This window comes from Megascapheus bottae, chromosome 3 (genome assembly GCF_031878675.1).
Source record: "Megascapheus bottae isolate mThoBot1 chromosome 3, mThoBot2.hap1, whole genome shotgun sequence".
Classification (NCBI taxonomy): Eukaryota; Metazoa; Chordata; class Mammalia; order Rodentia; family Geomyidae; genus Megascapheus; species Megascapheus bottae.
In genome coordinates this window covers 20,518,022-20,540,879 of record NC_143511.1, presented here as the reverse complement: position 1 = coordinate 20,540,879, position 22,858 = coordinate 20,518,022, and the positions used below count along the sequence as shown (strand labels likewise).

Below are 22,858 nucleotides of genomic sequence, written 5' to 3'. Positions count from 1 at the left end.
CCAAAAAAAATGTAACAGCTGTTATTTCCTCTTTTAAAGATAGATGCAAAATATCCAAATACATTTTTTGGTGCTGGTACTGAGGCTTGAACTCAGTGCCTAGGTACTGTCCTTTAGCTTTGACACTCAAGGCAAAATAAGCTACGGTTCATGGGGCTATTTGGTGGTTAATTGAAGATAAGAATCCCATCTACTTTCCTGTCTGGGCCGACTTTTACCTGGGATCCTCAGATCTCAGCCTTGTGAGTAACTAGGATTATATGCATGAGCTACCAATGCCAGCTTGCAATGTTCTTAAAGAGAATCTTAAAGGAAATTATAAAGTTGAAAATAAAATAAAACTGAAAAGCTAAATTACAAACAGAAAAAGTAATGGTAAAATAATGTGGAGTTGGGGATTTAGTTCAATGTAATAGCACTTACCTGGCAAAAAGATAAAATAATGAAAGTGAATGTCCTAGGTCAACACTAACAGAAAGCCATGTTAGAACTAGAAATCAGACAAAATAGAATGGACACAAAATTAGAATTGATAGTGTGAGTCATTAACTCTTTGAAAAAGTTACAAAATCACCACGAGGATTCAAAAGTTCCCTACATTAGGCACATGAAATATATGTTCAATCATGTGGCTTTGCTTTTGCTTTTGTTCTAGTTTTGTGCCAGCTCTAGGGCTTGAAGTCAGAACCTAGTCACTGTCCTGAGTTTTTCTGCTCAAGCTCAAGGCTAGTTGTCTACCACTTGAGCAACTGCCCCATTTCTGACTTTTTTTGTGTGATTAATTGGAGATAAAAATCTCATATACTTTGCTGCCCTGCAAAGGCTTATCCTCAGAGTTCATCCTTGTGAATGGCTAAGATTATAGACACGAAATAGCAGTGCCTCGAGAATCATATTCAAGTATTGAATTCGAATCCCAAATCTTGTGTGTGTTGTAGTTCTAAAATATACAAAGAGAAATATGTCAAAGCTCCCTGAAAAAAATCAGAAAAACCACAAAAATCCTTAAGTTCTTAGACCTTAGAGGGTCAAATTCTCTTTTTCCAAGAAGATGTCATTTTATTTATTTATTTTTTTCAACTCAGAAGATGATTCCTCCCTTTACTCTACCCTTTCAGACACAACTCTGTACAGGCCACTTCTTGAGGCTCCTATGCCCAGGAGAGAAGCTTGGCTACATGACACTTTTTAGACGTGGCTGACCTTATGCCATTTGAACATTACAGCAAATGATTCTATTTGTAGTTTCTAAACCCCTTCTCCCTCCCCCCAAAAAACTGTACATGAGTTTACAAACATATGAACACATACATAATGAGAAAGGTCCTGGGGAGCTGCCCCATTGTCTCTGTTGGAGATAACACTTGAGGGGAGCTGTCCTCACAGACTGCACATGCCCTGGGGAGTCTCATGGCTGTTCTGGGCCCACTGCTAGCTTCTTGGACACCTCTAGGTTCAACCGCTAAGTCTGACTTCTGTGCCCACAGAAGAGCCAGAACCCTGCAGCAGTAGTGGCTCTTCTGCCCGTCATCGCTCCTGCTCATCAAGCTCATGCTGGAAGGGACTCTTCCTCTCCCGACAATGCTTCTTATGGGCAGGCCAGTCCTTCTGCTGGCGCTGGGAACCACAGTACCGGGCCACCTGTCAACGCCCACAGACGTTGAACTCCCGTAGCTGCTTCTCAATTACTGTGCAAGGAGGATAATGACACTCATAGTAGGTGTAGGAATTCCCTTCCTCCTCTACCACATCCCCACTGGCATTGTGGTACCGTGTCACGTTCAGGACAGGGACCTGCTCTTCTATGGGGTCCATGGCAGTTGCTGGATTGCAAGCCAGTACAAGCTTTGCTCTGTTTGCTGGAGGTCTCTTTAGCTTTGGGCCGCCAACCCCATGGTATCAGCTGCAAGTTGTCCAGGCGATTGTCCACTGTCACCGAGTTGCGATGCACCACTTGAAACCCAGGAGCCACACCTCCCCTGTGCCGCTCCCCAGCAGCTCATGGAGGAGCCTACCCGAGCCCCTTCCACCATTTCCAACAGCATCTACTTCCATTCGAGCCTCAAAGGAGTAGCTCTCCACCAGGGGGATGCCTTGCTCATCTATCAGTGTGTACTTGGTCTTCCAGGCCACCCGGCCGAGCCGCACGATGCCCAATTTGAAGTCGGTCATGGCCCGGCCTGCGCTCTCGGCCGGCGGCAATGCTCACTCAGAGGCGCCCGGCCAGGCTCGGGCGAGGCCGAAGCACCACAGGGCAGGCCAGGACCGGGGTAGAGCAGGGCGGGCCCCGAGCGGACCAGGCTGGTCCGGGCTCCGACCACCACCGCCTCGTGCCTGCCGGACCTGCCCCAAGAAGATTTTAATACTATGGTTAACAAGTTGATCTAATAGATAAATACTTAACTCTGTACCCAATAAATGTTCAAATGCACATTATTTTCAAACTCATAGAACATTCACTGCCTATGTATTGTCCAAAAAGACATCCTTCATAAATTCCAAAACAACATATCTCATCTTTTTTTTCATATATTTTTCATTGTAATTAATTGAAGGGTTGCATTATATTCACCAGATAGAGGGTGCATTACTTCACATACATTGATACCCTTTCTCATGCCTTGGTCCCCATTTCCCTCCCCCCACGCCTGTCCCTCATCTTGTTTTCCCCTTTTCCTTATCCTATTTCAAATAACCAAATAAGCAAAAACACAATATATCAGATAACAAGGTGGAATACTGTAACAATATGATATAACCAAGGGACAGCAAAAGAGATGAGAGATAACATAGTACATTAAAGACAACAATAACTTATTATATGGCTTTTGTTTCTATATCCTGGAGGTCCTTTCATTTAGCCTTAGTGTCTAGGTTTTGTTCTATTGTAAATCTCTGCTAGGAGAGCCCAAGGCTTCTACTGATTATGACAAATGAGGGAAACCATTAAGCCTATGTTCCTTTGAGTATGGCTTATTTCACTTAATATATTTTTTTCTAAGTCTTTCCATTTCCTTACAAATGGGGTGATGTCATTCTTTCTGACAGCAGCATAGAATTCCATTGTGGATAAATACCACATCTTGTTGACCCACTCGTCAACTGAGGGACATTTGGGTTGTTATAGATAAAGAACAGAAAATGAGTCAAACTAAATCTAGGAAATATGAGAGAATGCTTCAGGAGGTCCAAGATACAATTAGGAAGCCTAATTTAAGGCTAATTGGTATTGAGGAGTGCCTGGAGAAAGAGGTCAATGGTATTGGAAATATATTTTAGGGAATCATCTCAGAGTACTTCCCAAATATCCAGAAGGGCAGACCCATCCAGATATAAGAAGCTTTTAGATCCCCAAACAAACCTGACCAGAAAAGGACATCCCATGACCACATTATAATCCGTACAGGATCAATATAGACCAAAGAAAGGATCCTAAAGGCAGCCAAGGAGAAGAGAACAATCACCTACAAAGGAAAACCAATCAGAATAACCACAGATTTCTCAAACAAGAAGAGATTGAAAGGAAATATGTTATGCCCTTAAGAGAAATAACTACCAACCAAGAATACTGTACCCAGCTAAGCTCTCATTCATAACTGAGGTAACAATAAAAACCTCCCATTCTAAGGAAAAGTTGCAACATTATGTAGCAGCCAAACCTGCATTACAGAAAATTCTCAAAGATGTTCTACACATTGAAAACCAGCACAAACAGGATACTAACAAAGAAATGGCACCTAAAAATCATACCAGCTAAGTACCACACGAACTGTCAAGCCACAGGCCCTAATGAAAGAAAGCTTTTTTTTTTTTTTTTTTTTTTTTGCCAGTCCTGGGCTTGAGCTCAGGGCCTGAGCACTGTCCTTGGACTTTCTCAAGGCTAGAACTCTACCACTTGAGCCTCCGCACTATTTCCGGGTTTTTTTTTCTGTGAATGTGGTACCGAGGAATCGAATCCAGGTCTTTATGCATGCTAGGCAAGCACACTACCACTAGGCCAAACTCCCAGTCCCGAAAGAAAGCTTTTAAAAATGGCAGGAACAAGTAAATATTTTTCAATCCTACTCTCAATATCAATGGACTTAACTCTCCAATTAAATGGCATAGACTGTCTGGTTGGATAAAAAAGCAAGATCCATCATTCTGCTGTCTTCAAGAGACAAATCTTGCCCAAAAAGTGAGAGGTTGGAATAAACTTTATCAAGCTAACGGCCCCTATAAAGAGGCTGGAGTTGCCATCCTCATATCAGATAAAATAGACTTCAAACTAAAATTATTGACAAAAGAAAAAGGAGGTTATTACATACTAATAAAGGGATATCTTCTCCAGGGGGACATAACCATCCTAATATCTACAAATCGAATCCCGGAGCACTGAACTTCATCAAGCAAACTTTACTTTCACTAAAACCACACATAGATCAAAACAGTGATTGTTGGTGACTTTAACACACCACTCTCACCTATGGACAGATCAGCCAGGCAAAAACTCAACAGAGAAACTTCAGAATTGAACAACTGAGTAGACCAACTAGATCTAACAGACATCTGTCAATTATTTCACCCAGCAACATCACAATATACGTTTTTTTCAGCAGCACATGGAACATCTTCCAAAATAGACCACATTTTAGAGCATAAAACAAACCTGTGCAGATTCAGAAATACTGAAAAGAGATAGTGTAAGGATAATTGACCTATGGTGGTAGAAAGGTAAAATAGTTGAGTACAAAATTTAGAAAAAAATAAGTTATACTTATGAAAATAAGAAGAGTAATAAAAAGAACATATAAAGAAAAGAGGAAGGTAAATATAGGAGAGTTCAATGATAAAAACTTAAAAAAGAAAAAGAAAAAAAGAAAAACAAGAAAAAAGGTGAGGGGAGATCTCACACAATTGTCAGTTCTTAGACAAGAAATACTAGAGTTAAGAACCAACAGATTAAAAAGCAGGTGACTGTATCAATATAAACATCATTTGTATCCAGTCTGTACCCAGTGCTGTCACTATGTTGCTCGGAAAGACCACAATGACAGAAGGAAAGGGGAGGAAGAAAATGGAAAGAATCATAACATTAAAAAAAAAAAGTGGAGGTAAAATGCCAAAAAAAAAAGAGAAGAACACATAAAAATGCAAATGAAAAAAGATAGAAAAAAAGATAGAAAAGAAGGAAAGAAAGAAAAAAAGGGTATTCAGTTTGTTTGGGTTTTTTTGGGGGGGGAAACAGGATAGGAAACTTATGTCTCCACCAATTTCGGAATCCAAACACTTCAAAAAGTCTTTTCCTTTTGTGATTTGGCTTTGCAGTTTTTCTGATCAGTTTGCTTGATTGGGCAGGAAAAAAAAAAAAAACAGTGGAGTCATGAGTGGCTTTGTTTACCAAGAGCGTGGCCCCGCCCAGGGGGAGGAACTTCCACTAGCAATGGGCGCGGCCAGGAAAACCTTTGCCCTTTGGAATGATTGCACTGCCAGCACCACTTCTCAGGCTCCAGTTGGTTTGGCCAGGTCTTTGCCAGCAGTCAAGATGGCACTGCCCTCAGCTGGTGGGGGAGGGGATTTCTTCCCAATGCCGTTCTGCAAGTAGAAGTGGAAATGACCATGGAGGTACTCACAAATTGCTGGATTCTCTGGTTCCGTGAAGCTGGCAGGCCCGTGCATGGCCAGGTGTCGGCTCTGGGCTCATGCAGGCTCTGTGTGGCTCTGTCTGCAGCCGGCTGGTCTGCGCTGCCGAGAAGCGCTGTCTGCTCAGGTGGTAGAGGGAGGCTTTGTCTCTGCAGCAGCTCCGAGTGGCTGGCACCGCTCTACACTGTCTTCTTGTGCTGGTTTCCTGCCTTTCTCCTCTCTGACTGAGATCTCTGTGGTGCGAAAGCTTACTTAGGATCGATGTTTGGGTATGAGCTTTCCTCTAAGATGCTAGAACTCCTATCTTGGCGAGAGCTCAGAAAGACTTACACTGAACCGCCATCATCTTCCACTAATCTAAAATATCTCATCTTAAAAAGCAACAAAATAGGCGCTGGAAGTTTGGCCTAGTGGCAGAGTGCTTGCCTTGCATGCACGAAGACTCGGGTTCGATTCCTCGGTACCACATGCATAGAAAAAAGCCAGAAGTAGTGCTGAGGCTCAAGTGGTAGAGCTCTAGCCTTGAGAAAATCCAAGGACAGTGCTCAAGCTCTGAGCTCAAGCCCAGGACTGGCAAAAAAAAAAGCAACAAAATATACTTTCTACAAATACAAATAACACTTTGGGATTGGGAAGGAGAAGTAAGTTAAAAAGAAAAAGGAGTAGTCCATATTCTGTTGCTGTAACAGATAACTTATAAAGAATAGAGGCTTGCTTGGCTTATGTTTCTGGAGGCTCAGAAGCCCCTCTTTGTAGCAGAGTTACCTAACAGGAGTCATCTCTGTATTATAGCAATGTGAAGAGCATCACAGAGAAAGATAGAGCAGGCACATAAGCTAGTCTTCCTTCCTCTTCTCAAAAAGCTACTCATGGGACCAGGAGTTTAGCCTAGTGTGGTAGAGTGCTTGCCTAGCATGCACAAAGACCCTGGTTCGATTCCTCAGTACCACATACATAGAAGCCAGAAATGGTGCTGTGTCTCAAGTGGCAGAGTGCTAGCCTTGAGGAAAAAGCCAAAGGACAATGCTCAAGCCCTGAGTTCAAGCCCAGAACTGGCAAAAAAAAAAAAAAGCTACTCATAGCTGTGTACTGTTTGCTCACACCTGCAATCCTGGCTACTTAAGAAGCTGAGATCTGATGATCAGGGTTCAAAGCCAGCCTGAGCTGGAAAGATATGAGACTCATATCTCCAATTAATGTCCCAAACAGCCAGAAGTGGAGGTATGGTTCAAGTTGATAGAGCATTAATTGTGAGCTCAAAGACAGTGACAGTGCCCAGGCCCAGAGTACAAGCTCCAGGACCAGTAAACAAATATACAAACAAACTACAAACAAACAAACTATGCCAGCAGGGTACCAGTCGCTCATTCCTGTAAACCTAGATACTCATGAGGCTAAGACCTAAGGATTGTAGTTCCAAGCTGTCACAGGCAGGAAAGTCTGTGGGACTCTTATCTTCAATAAACTACTGAAAATCCTATCAGTGGTGCTACAGCTCAAATAGTAGCATAGTAACCTTAAGCTGACAGAGACCAGAACAGTGCCAGGCCCTGATGTCAAGCCTCAGGACTTGAACAACAACAACAACAAAAATCTACCCTAAGCCTCACCTAATCTTACCAAAGGCTCCATATACCATTAATATATCAATTTGGGGGATGCATTTAAACTTTGCCATAGCCATTAGTGATTTGTATGAGAATTTAATTTAATTTGATATTTAACCGTTATGGAAGTTTTATCAATTCTTTTTGAGCTTCTGAGCAGCATCATTTTTTAAATGATTCATCCTGTCTTCAGGAGGAAGAAATTACACCCTGTTTGTCCCCCCTTCATCTATTTCTACAGACCATGCTCCCAACTTCTGAGTCTGCTCCAGCCCCATTTTCTAGCTCAAAGAAAAGCAACCATAAGACCAAGCTTTACCTTTGACAGGCAAGTGTCCCCTTCTACTGCAGGCAGAAGTTTATGTTCCTCCCTTTCACCTACCACAACACTATCCTGGCTGAGCAACAACCACCCAACTGACACCTGGATTTGGGTGAGTCCCTTGCAGCTATAAAAAGGTTAGAACCCAGTTAAATAACTACAGAACAGAAAAATGAGAGACAAACCTAGGAAACAGAATTTATGAAAAATTTAAAAAATGATGAAAAAATGATTTGAGAAAATAGTAGCTGGGTATAAAGAATAAATCAAGGCCCAGTATGCTGGCATTAACTCATAGCACCAGAGGTATAGGAGGTAAAAATAAAAGAAGCTAGAGTCAGATGTTGGTGGCTTATATCTGTAGCCCTAACTATGCAAGAGACTGAGATCAGAGGATTGCGATTCAAAGCCAGCAAGTACAGTGAAGTCTGTGAGATGGAAGGAAGGAAGGAAGCAATAAAGAAAGGAAGGAAGGGAGGGAGGGAGGAAGAAAGAAGCTGGAGAGAGATGGGAGAGAACGGTGGAAAGGGTAATATCAGCCAAGGTGCATTATCCTCATATTATGACTTGTTGAATTAAAACCTCTTATACAAAGTACAGAAAATAAAAAATAAAACAAGACAGAAGTTGGATGTGATGGTTTTTGTAATGTGAGAGGTGGGGGGGGGTTTACACTCCTAGGCTGATCCTAGGCAAAATCATCATCATCATCATCAGCAGCAGCAGCAGCAGCAGCAGCAGCATCCTTAACATCCTATCTGAAAACACAAACTGAAGTAAAAAGTGCTAGGAATGAATGCGACTCAAGTAGAAGAGTGCTTCAAGAGCAGGATCTTGAGTTTATAAACCTAATACTGCAAAAGAATAAAACACCAACTGGAGAGATATGGCTAATAAAAAGATGCAAATAGGGGCCGGGAGTTTGGCCTAGTGGTAGAGTGCTTGCCTAGCATGCATGAAGACCGGGTTCGATTCCTTGGTACCACATACATAGAAAAAAGTCAGAAGTGATGCTAAGACTCAAGTGGTAGAGCTCTAGCCTTGAGAAAGTCCAAGGACAGTGCTCAGGCTCTGAGCTCAAGCCCAGGACTGGCAAAAAAAAAGATGCAAATAATAAGAAATAAGCCCTAAACAGATATTTCTGACAAAGGGAAGCCCCTGTGTTTCAGGTAATTTACTAAAAGGACATCATTGTTAAATAAATACAACAACTACTCTAAAGAGTACTACCATTCATTCCTGACTTTGCTTTGTTTAAAGTCCAAGAAACCCAGAGTCTACTGGTCCACAACTCTGGCTCTGCCCCACCCAGGAACTATCACTTAAGATATCCACAAAGCTCACCTCCCTTACCACTGCAAGACAAGCTCTCCTGATTCCCTTCTCTCCCTTACCTTGCTTTTATTATTCTTCATGACATTTACCATGTATTTATCCATATACATTGAAGAATTAACCTTACCCCTTACAAAAGTACTCTAGAATCTTGAAAGGGTAAGATTGTCTATGTGTGTCTGGAAGCTTTGGCCACTGGAGGGATTAATAATGCAATTAGGAGCGGGACTTTGGACCATTCCTTATCAATGCTGCTCTCTAGGAAAACTCGAAAGTCAAATTATAGTCTCTTCCTGGAGTGCATGGAAACTAAGAACTTTGCCAGCAGTAGGTGACTAAGCCTGGATATTAATTCCAGACATCAGAGACTTGGGTGAATCTCCAGGTCTGGCAGCATTCCATCTGTATTGTCACCTAGCATAATGAAGAAGAGGTAACATCTCCATAAATTCGGGAGCTTCATGTTTAAACCCCTTCTGCTCTAAGTATCTCTTCCTTTACCTGTAATAAACCAAGCACCAGGTCGGGAGCAAAGCCTAGTGGCAGAGTGTTCACCAAGCATGCAAAAGCCCTGAATTGGGTTCCTCAATACCACATACTGAGGTTTAGTTCCCTGCTACATACACAGGGTGTAGAAATATGTCTTATACGTGTAGCACCAGCATTATATATCTTATTTCGCGTTTTAATTAACTGGGCCCTTTTCCCTGGGAGATGCTATCCCCAGAAACAGGATGGAAATATATAGATATAGATCTATGACTCTTTTATTAGTTTGGTGAGACTATTTAAAAATTCAATAAGTTGCCTGTTAATGAGAGAATTTAAGCTCCTATTTATTGTCATAGATTGTTACAGTGACTGATTTCCTTGTTTACTGTTTCACTCTGACTAGCTGCCTTTCTTCTCAATTAAGTCATAATGTGTCAGCCTGATACTCTTAAATGGTTATCATATGTCCTTATACAGATTTTTAGAGCTTTTCCCAGGAGCATGATCAAACCTGTAGGTAGAAAACACTTTCGCATTTGTTATGAGTTATAATAAAGCATTTTCCCTTAAGAATGTACTTAATTCTGTGTTTATCTAATCATCACTATCAAAGTGATCATTTTTTATCATCATAAGATGATTTTATGATGATGCCATTTTTGTTTCTTTTCTTTTTTTAAAAAAATGTGTTACTGTACTTCTTTAACTTTCCTCAGGTTCTGCCTCCTATTACTTGAAACAGAAATCCTTGGTTTTAGCCCTGAATCTTGAAAATAAGTAAAGTGCCCATTTGGAATCATCAGTGTTAATTTCTGTGATAATGTTAAAGGGTTATGAAAGGTAATATAATGTAATGACTAGATGGGAAATTTGGAACCCAAAAGCTGAGTCAGTTCAAGCCCTAGCAACCCTCTCTTACATGTATAACACAGCAGGAGACTAGCTGAGCCTCTCCCTCTCTGCCTTGACTTTTTCCCTGGAGTGGAAGACAATAGTAGAAGCTATAGCACTGATTCGCACAAAAATGATTAAATGAATTAATATATACACCCAGAAGAATGTCTCGCACACAAAAACATTAGTAATTATTGGTATTATCTTTTACCCTTTTTTTGACTCATTTTTATTCCTTTTGAAGAAAATCTTTCTTTTCTTTTTTTTTGCATTATCCAGGAAAGGACTTGATGATCTTTTCATAATCTCACATATTGGAATATTTTTCCATTTTTACGTAAGAATGAGAAATTGGTAACTATAGGATTCTTGAGAAATACATTTTAATGCTTTGCATAAACATCAGCAGGAAACATTTTATTATCATCATTGTGCTTTTTTTTCTGCCAAAGTCACTGCAGTTTTTTGTTCTTTGAAGGGGAATTGCTTTGTCTTCTTAAATCCATCAATTGAACAGCAATGTATTGTTCATAGTCTTTGGAACAGACAGCTTGAGCCTCCTGTGACAGAGATGTCCACGTGTGCGAACCTGGAAGTTTCTAGGGGAATATATGACAGCAGTCTGTAGTAGGACTTAGCAGGTGCCTTCTACATCGGTGCTGAAAGACTCCTTGCCAAAGAACCCTGCCTTTTAATGAGTTTACCATTAAAAGGAAGAAAAAAAAATTGGGACACTGCCTGGTTCCACAGTGTTAAATGAAAATAACATTCAGAGTTGAGTTAATCTGATTGCATGGGATCTATTTTCCCTCTTGCTGCAAATCAGAGCAGTTCTCAGCTAACAAGAATGGGTGCCCTACTTGAACGAGTGGCAGGGCACGGCTGCTAGTCAGAGCAGCACTTAGCATGGCCTTGGAATCATTACAACCCCAGGTTGCTGGGCAATGAAACTCCAGGAGTGGCAGAGTCAAATCAGTTCAATTGTCTGATTGTTCATACCCAGAAAGTGGAGGGAGCTGGCGGGGGTCCGGCATAAACCTTGGAGTTGCGCAGTGGAGCTCCTTTAAGGTAATTCATTGCCCTCTGCAGTAGCTTAAATCAGAGGGGCCAGCACGGTCACAGCCAATGCGGCTCCCTATCCTAGTGGAGGGCAATATCGCAGATAGCCGGCTGCTATGCCAGATGTCAAAGGTGCACTAAAAGCACTAGGTTTTGATCTACCCAATTCGCCAGAAGTACAATGGATGGGCCTTTAAGCACTGCCATAAAAAAAAAAAGAAAAGAAAGAAAGAAAGATTGTGATTAATGAAGCGGCACAACTTAATAAACCAAGTTGACTCCCGCTTCCTTCTCCTAGGCATTTTCACTGTCCACAAAGCAGTTCTTTTACTTAGCAACAGGGACATGTAAAATGTTAATCATCAATCTGTGGGCCATTAAAGAAGTTGCTTTCCCTTTCTCAAGTTAAAAAACCAAGGGGGGAAAGATAATAGGTTTGGTTAACAGAGCTGTTTCAACATAATGGAGATATTCGACTTAATGGAGTCAGCTCGGGAGCCCTAGAGGCCTAATCCACCCTGCACTGGGGACCCGGAGTTCAAATCCTAGTTGGTGCTGACAGCCTCTGACTGGAGGCTAGGGTGAGTGTGTTGATTGTGGCTGCAGCAGCAGGAGGCTACTGTACCTGAGAGAGGCCAGAAATGGGATGAGAAGGCACAGAAGCTTTCTGTGTCAGGAGACAGGGGCAAGAGCCTACTGGCATGCTTGATGCATGTGTCTTCCGCCTCCTCCAGCGTGCCAATGCATTCCGCACACGTAGCCAAGGGGCTGCAAGAAACACCTTCCTTTGCCCAGAGGACAGTTCAGAGTTTCCAGTTCCTTTTCTAAAGCCTAAAGAAATTCTTCCCTTTTACTAATTAAAAAAAAAATTAAAAAAAAAAAGAAATTCTTCCCTTAGAGACTCAAAGATACATCACAGGAGAGGCACCATCCAAAACCTTTCGTGTACCTGTGAAGGAGGAAGGACAGGGCCAAGCATTAGGAGTTACAGGTCCAAAGAACAAACCAAAGACTCACAGTCATTGCACATGGTCGATCTGTTCACACAGGCAGCTAAAGAGACACTACTGAAAGACAGGTTAGAAAAGGTGATGCTACATGTTCCAGGGTAAGAAAAGAATAGTTCACTTTCTCTAAGTTCATTTCTTTAGGCAAATTCTTGTACCTTGTCTAGCCTTCATAAAGGAAGTTTAGAAAGGAGCTGGGGCTAAAACTCAGAGCCTACCATGCACTGGGGCTTGGACTTAACTTCAGCTCCATGAAGAAAGAGAAAAGAAGAGCAAATAAGCTTAAACTTTACCAGAGGTGGAACCAGCAGAGTAGGGTGTGTGTCTGAAGATGCCAGTGAGGGGGTCAGTAATCTCTGGCATTGTGGGAAACCCATGTGTATGAAACCCACGTTTCTGTGTCCTTACACTTGGGTTTCTTGGCTTCCTCTAAAAATCATATGAGGGCAAGACCTCCTGCTATGTTTTATATTCTGTACATCTATAGTCTTTTTGTGTGTTTTCTCTCCACTTCAGTCTTCTCCTGACTCCCAGGTTCATACACTTGAGGTCCAATGAAAATTAGTTTGTTACTAATCCAGGTGGCCCATTCAATCCAAGGGAAATCAAAGGTCAAATGTGAAACTCAGCTTTTCAGACTAGGACATGAAGATCATGAAAGAGATGCTAAAAACCTTGAAAATATACGAGAGTAGATCCTTTGTAGCTGTGAATGCCATGTTTCCAAGGAGACAGACATTGAGAGAAAACACACACACACACACACACACACACACACACACACACACACACACACACACAAGCATTCAAGGATGCAGAGAGTTCAGCACTCAGAACTACTCAGATTTACCTAGTGCATTTGTACCGCAACTCTGAGCATCCCTAATTTGAAACCACATGGACCTTGCCATTGCATTTATTAATACTGCTCACCAAAAGCTAGGTCTCATTCCATGCTCTTTATCTCAAACACTATGGGTGTTTGATTCATTTTTTCCTATAACTCCACCCAGCTTCCACTAAAGACCTGCCACTTTTCAAAGAATCTAAGAGTTTTACTGTCTCACTTCAATTAAGACCTTTTTTGGCTTTTAATGATTGCAATAATTTATACCATGCATTTTAGACGTTTGTTTGCTTTTGTGGAGACAGACGTTTCACAAAATTAAAGGCGTGGGGACACTTAGCAGATCATGAGATTAAAAAACACTAACTCAACTTCTACACACCCACTGAATTGCAGAATACACAGGGTTTTTTTTTTGAAATTTCTTTTTTTTTTAATTCAAGGAACTTCTTCTTTTTTTTTTTTGCCAGTCCTGGGCTTGAGCTCAGGGCCTGAGGAGCACTGTCCTTGGACTTTTTCAAGGATAGAGCTCTACCACTTGAGCCTCAGCACCATTTCCGGCTTTTTTCTATGTATGTGGTACCGAGGAATTGAACCCAGGTCTTCGTGCATGCTAGGCAAGCACTCCACCACTAGGCCAAACTCCCAGCCCTTGAAATTTCTTTTGATTTATTTATCTATTTCTTTTTGTAACCACAAGACCATTTGGTTAAAACAGGATACACCAAAATCTGTAAATATGTCAGGCTTACTACATGGCAGAAGGAATGTTTGGCACTTTCCCTATTCTGTTTGTGTGGCTATCATGAAATGAATGAGTCTGGGGAATTAAAAAAAATAGGAAGTTGGTGTGGTTCAGCATGAAAAAGGCTGAGAAGTCCAAATACAAAGTGCTAACAACTGCTCAGTATCTGGTGAGGGCCTTGCTGAAGAACAACGTGGTGGAAGATGGAGGGCATTTCATGGCAAGACAGGGAACAGGTATTCGTTCAAAACTCTTCTGGCAGAGCCATGAATGTCATCATGAGAGTCTCACTCTTAGGACTTTATCAAGTATGTGCATGTGTGCATGCAGGTGTGTGTGTGTGTGTGTGTGTGTGTGTCCAGGTATTGGACCTAGGATCTCACACATGTAAGGAGCATGCACACACCAAGTACCACCATCTGCTCTCATGAGATTTCTTGGAGTAAGAGTGGGAACCAATAAGAGGGTTCTGCTGAGTTAGAAGTGGGCTTCTTTTCTCCCTCCCACAGTTCCCTTGAATTCAGGGGATAATGATAGGGGGAGGCTAGTGGCCAAATGCACCTGACACTGCCATCAAAACCTTTCATTCATCCAGATGTCCTCATTCCCCACACTCAGGAACAATACCACCTCCACAGAGCAGCCAGAGCAGTCATTCTAGTCCACTGGATGCTCTAACCAAACCAAGCCTGTTCTTCCCCGGCTTGCCCTTGGCTTAAAATGCCTTTTCCCACCCCTGCCAGAATCCCCTCCAGTAAGCACCCCCCACTGCCACACACACTCAGTGCCCACTAAAGAGCTTCTTCGTTATTTCACCTCTCTCCTCCTTCTATTTTTCCTCCTCCTCTTTCTTCTTATTCTCTTTCTTCTTCCTTCTCTGTCTCCATGCACCACATTTTTCTATGTACTAAAATGATTGATTTGGCGTGAGATTGCCCCAAATTTACACAAGATTCACAGTACAACCCCTTGTCTCCCTGTTTAGTAAAAGCTGTCTTTATCTGCTCCAGAAATTCTGTACAGGATGGATGTAGGAGGGAAGAAATCAGATTGAAGAAATTAAATTGTTTTTACATAGTGTGTGTGTGTGTGTGTGTGTGTGTGTGTGTACATGCACACATGCATGTGTGCATTCGTGCATGCCAGGGCCTAGGTGTGTTTCTGCTCAAGGCTAGCACTCTACCACTTGAGCCACAGATCCACTTCTGGCTTTTTGCTAGTTAATTGGAGCTAAGAGTCTCACAGACTTTTGTGTTCAAGCTGGCTTCAAACAGCAATCCTTCCACGTCAGCCTCCGGACTGACTAGCGTGATTGGTGTAAGCCACTGGCACCTGGCTGTGTTCCCATAGTTTTGTGCAATAGATCAATAGAATCACAATAATTCCTAAAACTATATTTGACATGGTTTGAGGAAATGTCCATCAGCCACACTGAAGAGGTAAGCATGCAGTGAAATTGAAAGGGGATGGGGTAGGATACGTGGTTAAATCCCTCCCACCAAAATCTACCCAACTATTAAGTTCCTTTGGCAGGAACTGCATCTTATATCAAATCACACTTGGAAGGCTGCCCGATTTGTGCTAAGTGGATGATTCATAAGTGTTTACTAAGTGAATTAATTAACACAGAAGTACATTGAAACATTTGCTAACTTTCCTAGCCTGCCTCATAAAACTTAAACCAGCATGAGGATATGAAAGACTCTAAAACTTTACATAAACATAGCCAGGAAATGTTGGCTCAGGTTTGTAATCCTGTCTACTCAGGAAGCTGATATTCTGAGGATCGCAGTTTGAAGGCAGCTTGGACAGGAAAGTCCTGGATACTTCTCTCCAATTGGCCAGCAGACATGGAAGTATAGTTCAAGTGGTAGAGCACCAGCCTTGAACAACAACACCAAAAGTTAGAGTTTGAAGCCCTAAATTCAATCCCCAAGACTAGTTCAAGAACAAAGCAAAACTTTTTTTATTGTTGTTGAAGTTAGCCAAACATTTTCCCCAACTTCCTCTCTTGCTGCATCCTAAATTTATCCATTACATGCTCTGTGGGCCAACTTCATATCTACTCACTATTTCCCCAAACATCTCCCTTCCCATCCCCCATTTCCTCCATGGCACAAAAGGTTTCTTCTCCTTCTTTACGAAGTCCTTCGGCTCATCTTGGAAGAAGAAGGGCCCTCCTGCATTAGACTCCCAGAAGATTATGCAAAAAAGTCTCAACTGTAGCTCTTGGTGCAAGGAGAGTGTTCAGTATGACTATCTTCTCAAGCCCACCTTATAATGGTGGTGTAGCGCTCAGGAAATGAGACCAAAATTAGTCTTAGTTAAATCAATAAGGCAACTGAAAGAATAAAGGAATCAAGTAACGAATGGGAAGATTCAAAAGGAGCACACGATTTGTCATCCTGTGTTTTATCATAGTGTAGAGGACCTGAACACAGCTAGATCATAACTTTTTCACCCTAGAACGCTTCCCATTAAGAACTTCAATAAATTAAAAGGTTTTAACAAAATATTTCAGCGCCCTACATCAATATCTCTTCATGAAATGATCTGAGATGATTGATTCTTAGACATTACATTCCCGGCTTAAAATTCTTAAATTAGTCTTTTATTTGGGGGGAGAAGAAAAATACAAGATAATTAACTCTCTTCAGAGAATTTAGTCAATTCCTGTCTCTTATGTACACCCAAGCCCTCCACTTCAATCTTAGCTCTCGCCATGATGGAAATTTACAGTGATCATGACCATTCAGTGTAGGAAATGAGTTAAAAGTCTCCACAGGACTCTCATTTGTATAGTATATTAATAGGCTCCTTATGTAAATTTCTACTCTTACTTCACTGAGTATTTGCCTGCTAGCTGGTTGCATGCAATTTAGAAAAGAGGGCAAGAAATGTTTGATTTCACATGATGCTGCTTAAAGGCACTTGTGGGATGAGGGTCAGGCAGCAAAAGGAGAGTGACAATGGCCATATTTTACAGCTGTCACTAAGACAATGTGCTCAATAAAGCCAACTCTCATTTCAATTAGATGTCACATTTTGTGTCTAATACATTTGCCATTATAAATGAATGATGAAATGTAAGTGAGAACATCTATGATGAGATTTTGAGGATTTCTGATTAGGAAGATATGGGGAGTTAGTCAAAACTATGATGTTGCCAGGTGTTGGTGGCTCACACTTGTAATCCTAGCTATTTAGGAGATCAAGGTTCAAAGCCAACCCAAGCAGGAAACTCTGTGACTCTTTTTTTCCACATATTTTTATTGTAATTGTAATTAATAGAAGGGTTACATTACCTTCACCAGATAGAAGGTGCATTACTTCACATACTTTGATACCGTTTCTCATGTCTTAGTCCCCATTTCCCTCCCTCAACCCCCGTCTCTCATTTTGTTTTCCCCCTTCCTTATCCTATTTCAAATAACCAAAAATGAATATATACAATATATCAGATAACCAGGAGAAATACCGTAACAATATGAGATAACCAAGGGACAGCAAAAGAGATGAGAGGTAACATAGTACATTAAGGACAACAATCACTCACTATATGGCTTTTGTTTCTATATCTTGGAGCTCCTTTCATTTAGCTCTGTGAAACTCTTCTCTCCAATTAACCACAGAAAACAGGAAATGAGGCTGTGGATCAAGGTGATAGAGCACTACCCTCCAGGAAAAGAGCTCAGGGGTAGAACCTGGGCCCTGAGTTCAAGCCCTACAACTGACAAAAATGAAACAAAGAAAGAAAGAAAGAAAGAAAAAGAAAGAAAGAAAGAAAGAAAGAAAGAAAGAAAGAAAGAAAGAAAGAAAGAAAGAAAGAAAGAAAGAAAGGCAAGAAAATAAAGAAAGGAGGAAAGAAAGACCCTATTCAACTTCTATGGTCAAATGAAGAATTGCAACAGCATGGATAATTCCTAATGTGATAGATGTTGATACCTGCTCTTTAAAACCCTTTTTCTCCTTTTCTTGAGACTGTTTCAAGGGTGCATTTCCTGGCCTCTTTCAGAGTTAAGCATGGTTTCTGGATGATGCCATGTGAAAGAAAGGAACAGTGCCCCCCTTGGAGGGCTGATACACAAAATCTCCCATGGAGACACAGCCACGTTGCTACCCTTTTAGGGACTGGACTCCAGAAGCCCCAGGGCTTCCTGGCGATGCACCCATTGAAGGTGGCAGGAATCCTGTCAACCTGATCCCACAAGAAGTAGAACAGAGCAGCTAAGTCATCATAGACTGCTGTCAATTCTTACTGTGTTTTTAGGACCTGTCCTGAGGCAGGAATTTAGGACCTTGTGCTCTCACTTGTTTGTTTGGTGTTCTCTCTCTCTCTCTCTCTCTCTCTCTCTCTCTCTCTCTCTCTCTCTCTCTCTCTCTCTCTCTCTCTCTCTCTCTCTGTGTGTGTGTGTGTTTCAGTCTCTCTGTCTCTTCTGTCTGTCTCTGTTTCTCTCTGTCTCTCTGTCTCTTTGTCTCTGTCTCTCTCTGTCTCTGTCTCTCTGTCTCTGTCTCTCTCTCTGTCTCTCTCTCTCTCTGGCTATCACTTGAGCCATAGTTCCACTTCGAGCATTTTTTCTTGTTATTATAAAGGTGATATATAGGGGCGGGGAGGGGGAATTACAGTTACATAAGTCAGGTAAGGAGTTTATTTCTTGAGCTGGGCACTAGTGGCTCACACCTGTTGTGAGGATCACAGTTCAAAGCTTCCCCAGGCGGGAAAGCCCATGAGACTCTTATTTCCAATTAACCACCATAAAACCAGAAGTGGCTCTGTGTCTCAATGTGATAGAGGAGGGCTTGCCTTGAGCAAAGAGCTCAGAGGTAACACTCAGGCCTGGAGTTCAAGCCTCACTACTGACAAAAGGCAAAAAAAAAAAAGAGTAAATTTCTGTTTAGGTAATGCCATCCCTTCCCTTGATCTCTCACTGTGTTTTCCTCCCATCTCCACCCACAGGATGCATAGTGCCTTTTTAACTTAGTATCTACTGAGTACCATTAATGCATTTGTTTACCCTTTATCCTTCCATTTCTGTGCCTCCTATTATCCTTCCAAAGACATGTAAACAATCAAAAGGACCAAAAAGAAAAGAAAATAACAAAAAAGAAGAAGAAAATCTCTTGTTTATATGTGCTGGCATTTCCAGCTGTTAGCTGGTGAGAGATAAGAGACTTATCAAATATTCTTCCCAGGCTAACTTTGAACCATGATCCTCATATTTCAGCTTCCCAAGTAGCTAAGATACAGGCATAAGCCACCAGTATCCAGCTCTGCATGAACTATTTTTTGGGGGGTGGGGGGGTTATGGGGATTGAACTTGGCCTGGGCACTGTTCCCACCACCCTACCCTTGAGCCAAGCCCTACTTCCCATTTTCTAGAACTTTATTGGAGATAAGAGTCTCAGGTCCTTTTGTGTCCAGGCTGGTTTTGAACCTTAATCCTCAGATCTCGGCCTCCTGAGTAGCTAGGATTACATGTGTGAGCCACCATGCCTGGCTCTGCATGAACTTTTAAGTAAGTAAGAAATCAAAGCCTGCTATATCAAGGGCACCATGTTTGAGTATCAATTTACTGCCTAGCCCCACAATAATAATATAGGACTCTTCCAGCACTATCATTCTAGGAGCTATATCATGAACTAGTTAGTCTGTAATTTAAAAAGAAAAAACAGCTCCAATTTCATCCATTTTGAATTTGGAGATCCTTATGGTAAAGAAACAAATAGCAAAATCCATTACTCATCATGCCTTCTCATGCAAGTTGTATACCAAGTGTTCAGTATAATTCTTACTTCTCAAAACAATCCGGGCCGGGAGTTTGGCCTAGTGGTTAAAGTGCTTGCCTAGCATGCATGAAGACCCGGGTTCGATTCCTCGGTACCACATACATAGAAAAAAGCCAGAAGTGGTGCTGAGGCTCAAGTGGTAGAGCTCTAGCCTTGAGAAAGTCCAAGGACAGTGTTCAGGCCCTGAGCTCAAGCCCAGGACTGGCAAAAAAAAAAAAAAAACAATCCGGCTTGGTATATATTAGATGACCACGTGTAGGAATTTACTTCACAGCAGGCATGCATAAGAATGACATATGCGAGTCAGAGGCATGGCTCAGGGGTAGAGTGTCAGGCCAGTGAGTGAGAGCGTATATCAAGAGTCTGAATCCCAGGCTCAGACAATAGATAGATAGATAGATAGATAGATAGATAGATAGATAGATAGATAGATAGAAAATAATTTATTTCAACATAGTTCTCCAATCTCCATTCACAGCAAATGGCTCCATTTGTTCAATTTCTCCATAACCAGCATAGACATAGAATGTTCCCAGTGACTTCTTTGCTGTAGCTCCTAATACTCATATCTATGAACTCACCACACCCTCCTTCCCAAAGATTCAATCTCACTTCACTCTCCCAGAGTGGAATTTACAGCCTTCATCAGTGTTTCGGGGATCTTGGAGAAAAGGTGTCATACTGGGACATCATAAACTCTGGGATCAACCCAAAGTACTTGGAGTGTTGAAATAGTGACAAGCAACCACACAAAGCAGTAGTCCATTTCCATCTGGCAGATAATCCTGCCATCTCCAGATGATAAATGAAAATGCAGAACTAAACAAGCTCCCCAAAGTCACCCACTACTATTTTCTAGCAGGCTTTAGTTCAACCTCAAATCCATCTGACTCAAAGTTCTGAAGAATTCTCTGCTAGTCCATAGGACCTCTTTTAGAAGCAGGTTCTGGATGACTTGGAGGCTTTTTATGCCAATGAAAAGTAATTTTAAATGTTCTGAATAAAATAAAATATTTGAAGCACCTGTAGAAATCTAAGTGTTTCATTTTGAGACAGGGTCCTGCTGTTTCGCCCACATTTTTTATTGTAATGTATAGATGGGTTACAGTTATATTTGCCAGATAGAAGGTGCATTACTTCTCACACATCAATATCCCTTCTCATGTTTTTGTCCCACTTCCCTCCCCCACCCCCTCCCAATCTTCTTGTTTTCCCCCTTCCCTTCCCTATTTCAAATAAACAAATAAATGTGTATACAATATACAAGGTAACAAAGTCAGATACTATAACAATATGAGATTAACCAAAGGGCAACAAAAGAGATGAGAAATAACATAGTACATTTAGAACAACAATCACACAAGATAAAAACCTTGTTTCCATATCTTGGAGATCCTTTCAATTACTCTTGTCCTATATGGCCTTATGTACCCAAGTTTTGAGCTATTGTAAATCTTCTGCTAGGAGAGTCCTAGGTGTGTACTATTACAAATGTTGGAAACCATTGAGCCTATGTTCCTTTGGGTCTAGCTTACATCACTTAATATGATTTTTTCCAAGTCTTTCCATTTCCTTACGAATGGGTGATGTCATTGTTTCTGATGGCAGCATAGAATTGCATTGTGTATAAGTACCACATCTTCTTGATCCAATCCTCTACTAAGGATCACCTGGGTTGCTTCCATATCTTTGCTATGGTGAATAATGCTGCAATGAACATCATTGTGCCAGTGTCTTTAGTGTGTCTTTTTTTCTGGATGATTGGGTAAATGCCAAGGAATGGGATTGCTGGGTCACAGGGGAGCTCTATGTTCAGTCTTTTGAGGAACTGCCATACTGCTTCCCATAGTGATTGAATGATTTTGCACTCCTACCAACAGTGTAGTAGCAATCCCTCCTGGCCACATCCTAGTAATAAAGACCCAGAAACACATCAAATTAAGGAAGTTTGGATAAATGGGGCTGCATTAAACTGCAGAGTTTCTGTATGGCAACGGAGTAGCTAGCAAGTTAGGTAGTCCACAGAGTGGGAGAAGATCTTCATTAACCATACAACACACAAAGGCCCCATATCTAAAATATATCTACAGGTAAAAAAAAAATCTCTCCAAAACAAATCTTCAAAGAAACAACCATCCCATTAAAAGATGGGCCAATGACTTAAAGAGAGACTTCTCTGAAAAAGAAATAAGAATGGCCTATAGACACATGAAGAAATGCTCAACATCTCTGGCCATAAAAGAAAGTCAAATTAAAACAACTTTGAGATTCCACCTCACTCCAATTAGAATGGCCATGATCAAGAAATCTAATAACCACACTGGTTTTTGACTCACTCTGTTGCTCAGTTTGACCTCAAAATTATGACTTTCCTGTCTTACTTTCCTAAGAACCGGAATTATAAGCATATATAACTATAGGTGGCTAAAAGCCAAACTGTATGGAGTCTTTTGACTTGAAAGCTCCCATGGCCAGCCAACTAGCTAATTTCTGTTTATGAAAGCACATGCACACACACACACACACAAGCCAAGGAAACAACAAAATAATTTAATTTTCAATAGTATTTTGCAATAGCATTCTAAAGTCACATGCCTCCTAAATTATTCTCAGTGCAATACACAGACCAATAAACATTCACTTGACCCACCTTAATGACAATTTTATGACAAGTTCCAAGTGTAAAACATATTCATACAAACATCTGAATTTTTCAGGTACACAAAAGGACTTTAGTAATAAAAAGAAAACATGATTTGCTTTTACATGTACATGTGCTCAATTTTAGAGTAACCACTGCTGAACTAGAGGTCTGAGTTCTAGTCATTGCTGAGTTGGTAAATTAATTCTGCTGAGGTAAAATCTATTTTGATTTGTCTTTACCTATCCTTTTAAACTCATTTTCTAATTCTACCCATTTCTGGGAAAACAAATGATGCACATGTAAAATTAATGATGCACCTAGGGTCTTGGCAAAAAAATGTAACAGAAAGAGGAAATTGGAACCATACAAAAAGGAGATGTGGGGGGAGGGAGGGGACAAAGAAAGAGAGAAGGGAAAAACACTGAGAAGAAAGGATGAGAGAGGAAGAAAGACTCTCATCATCACCCATGCTTCCCACACTTCACCTAAGAGTTGTT

At 41.2% G+C, this 22,858-nt stretch overlaps 1 pseudogene; it reads right to left on the bottom strand.

Annotated features, from left to right (window-relative positions):
- Positions 1-1,527: 1,527 nt before the first annotated feature.
- Positions 1,528-2,172, bottom strand: LOC150065040 (zinc finger MYND domain-containing protein 19 pseudogene; annotated as a pseudogene).
- Positions 2,173-22,858: the final 20,686 nt, after the last annotated feature.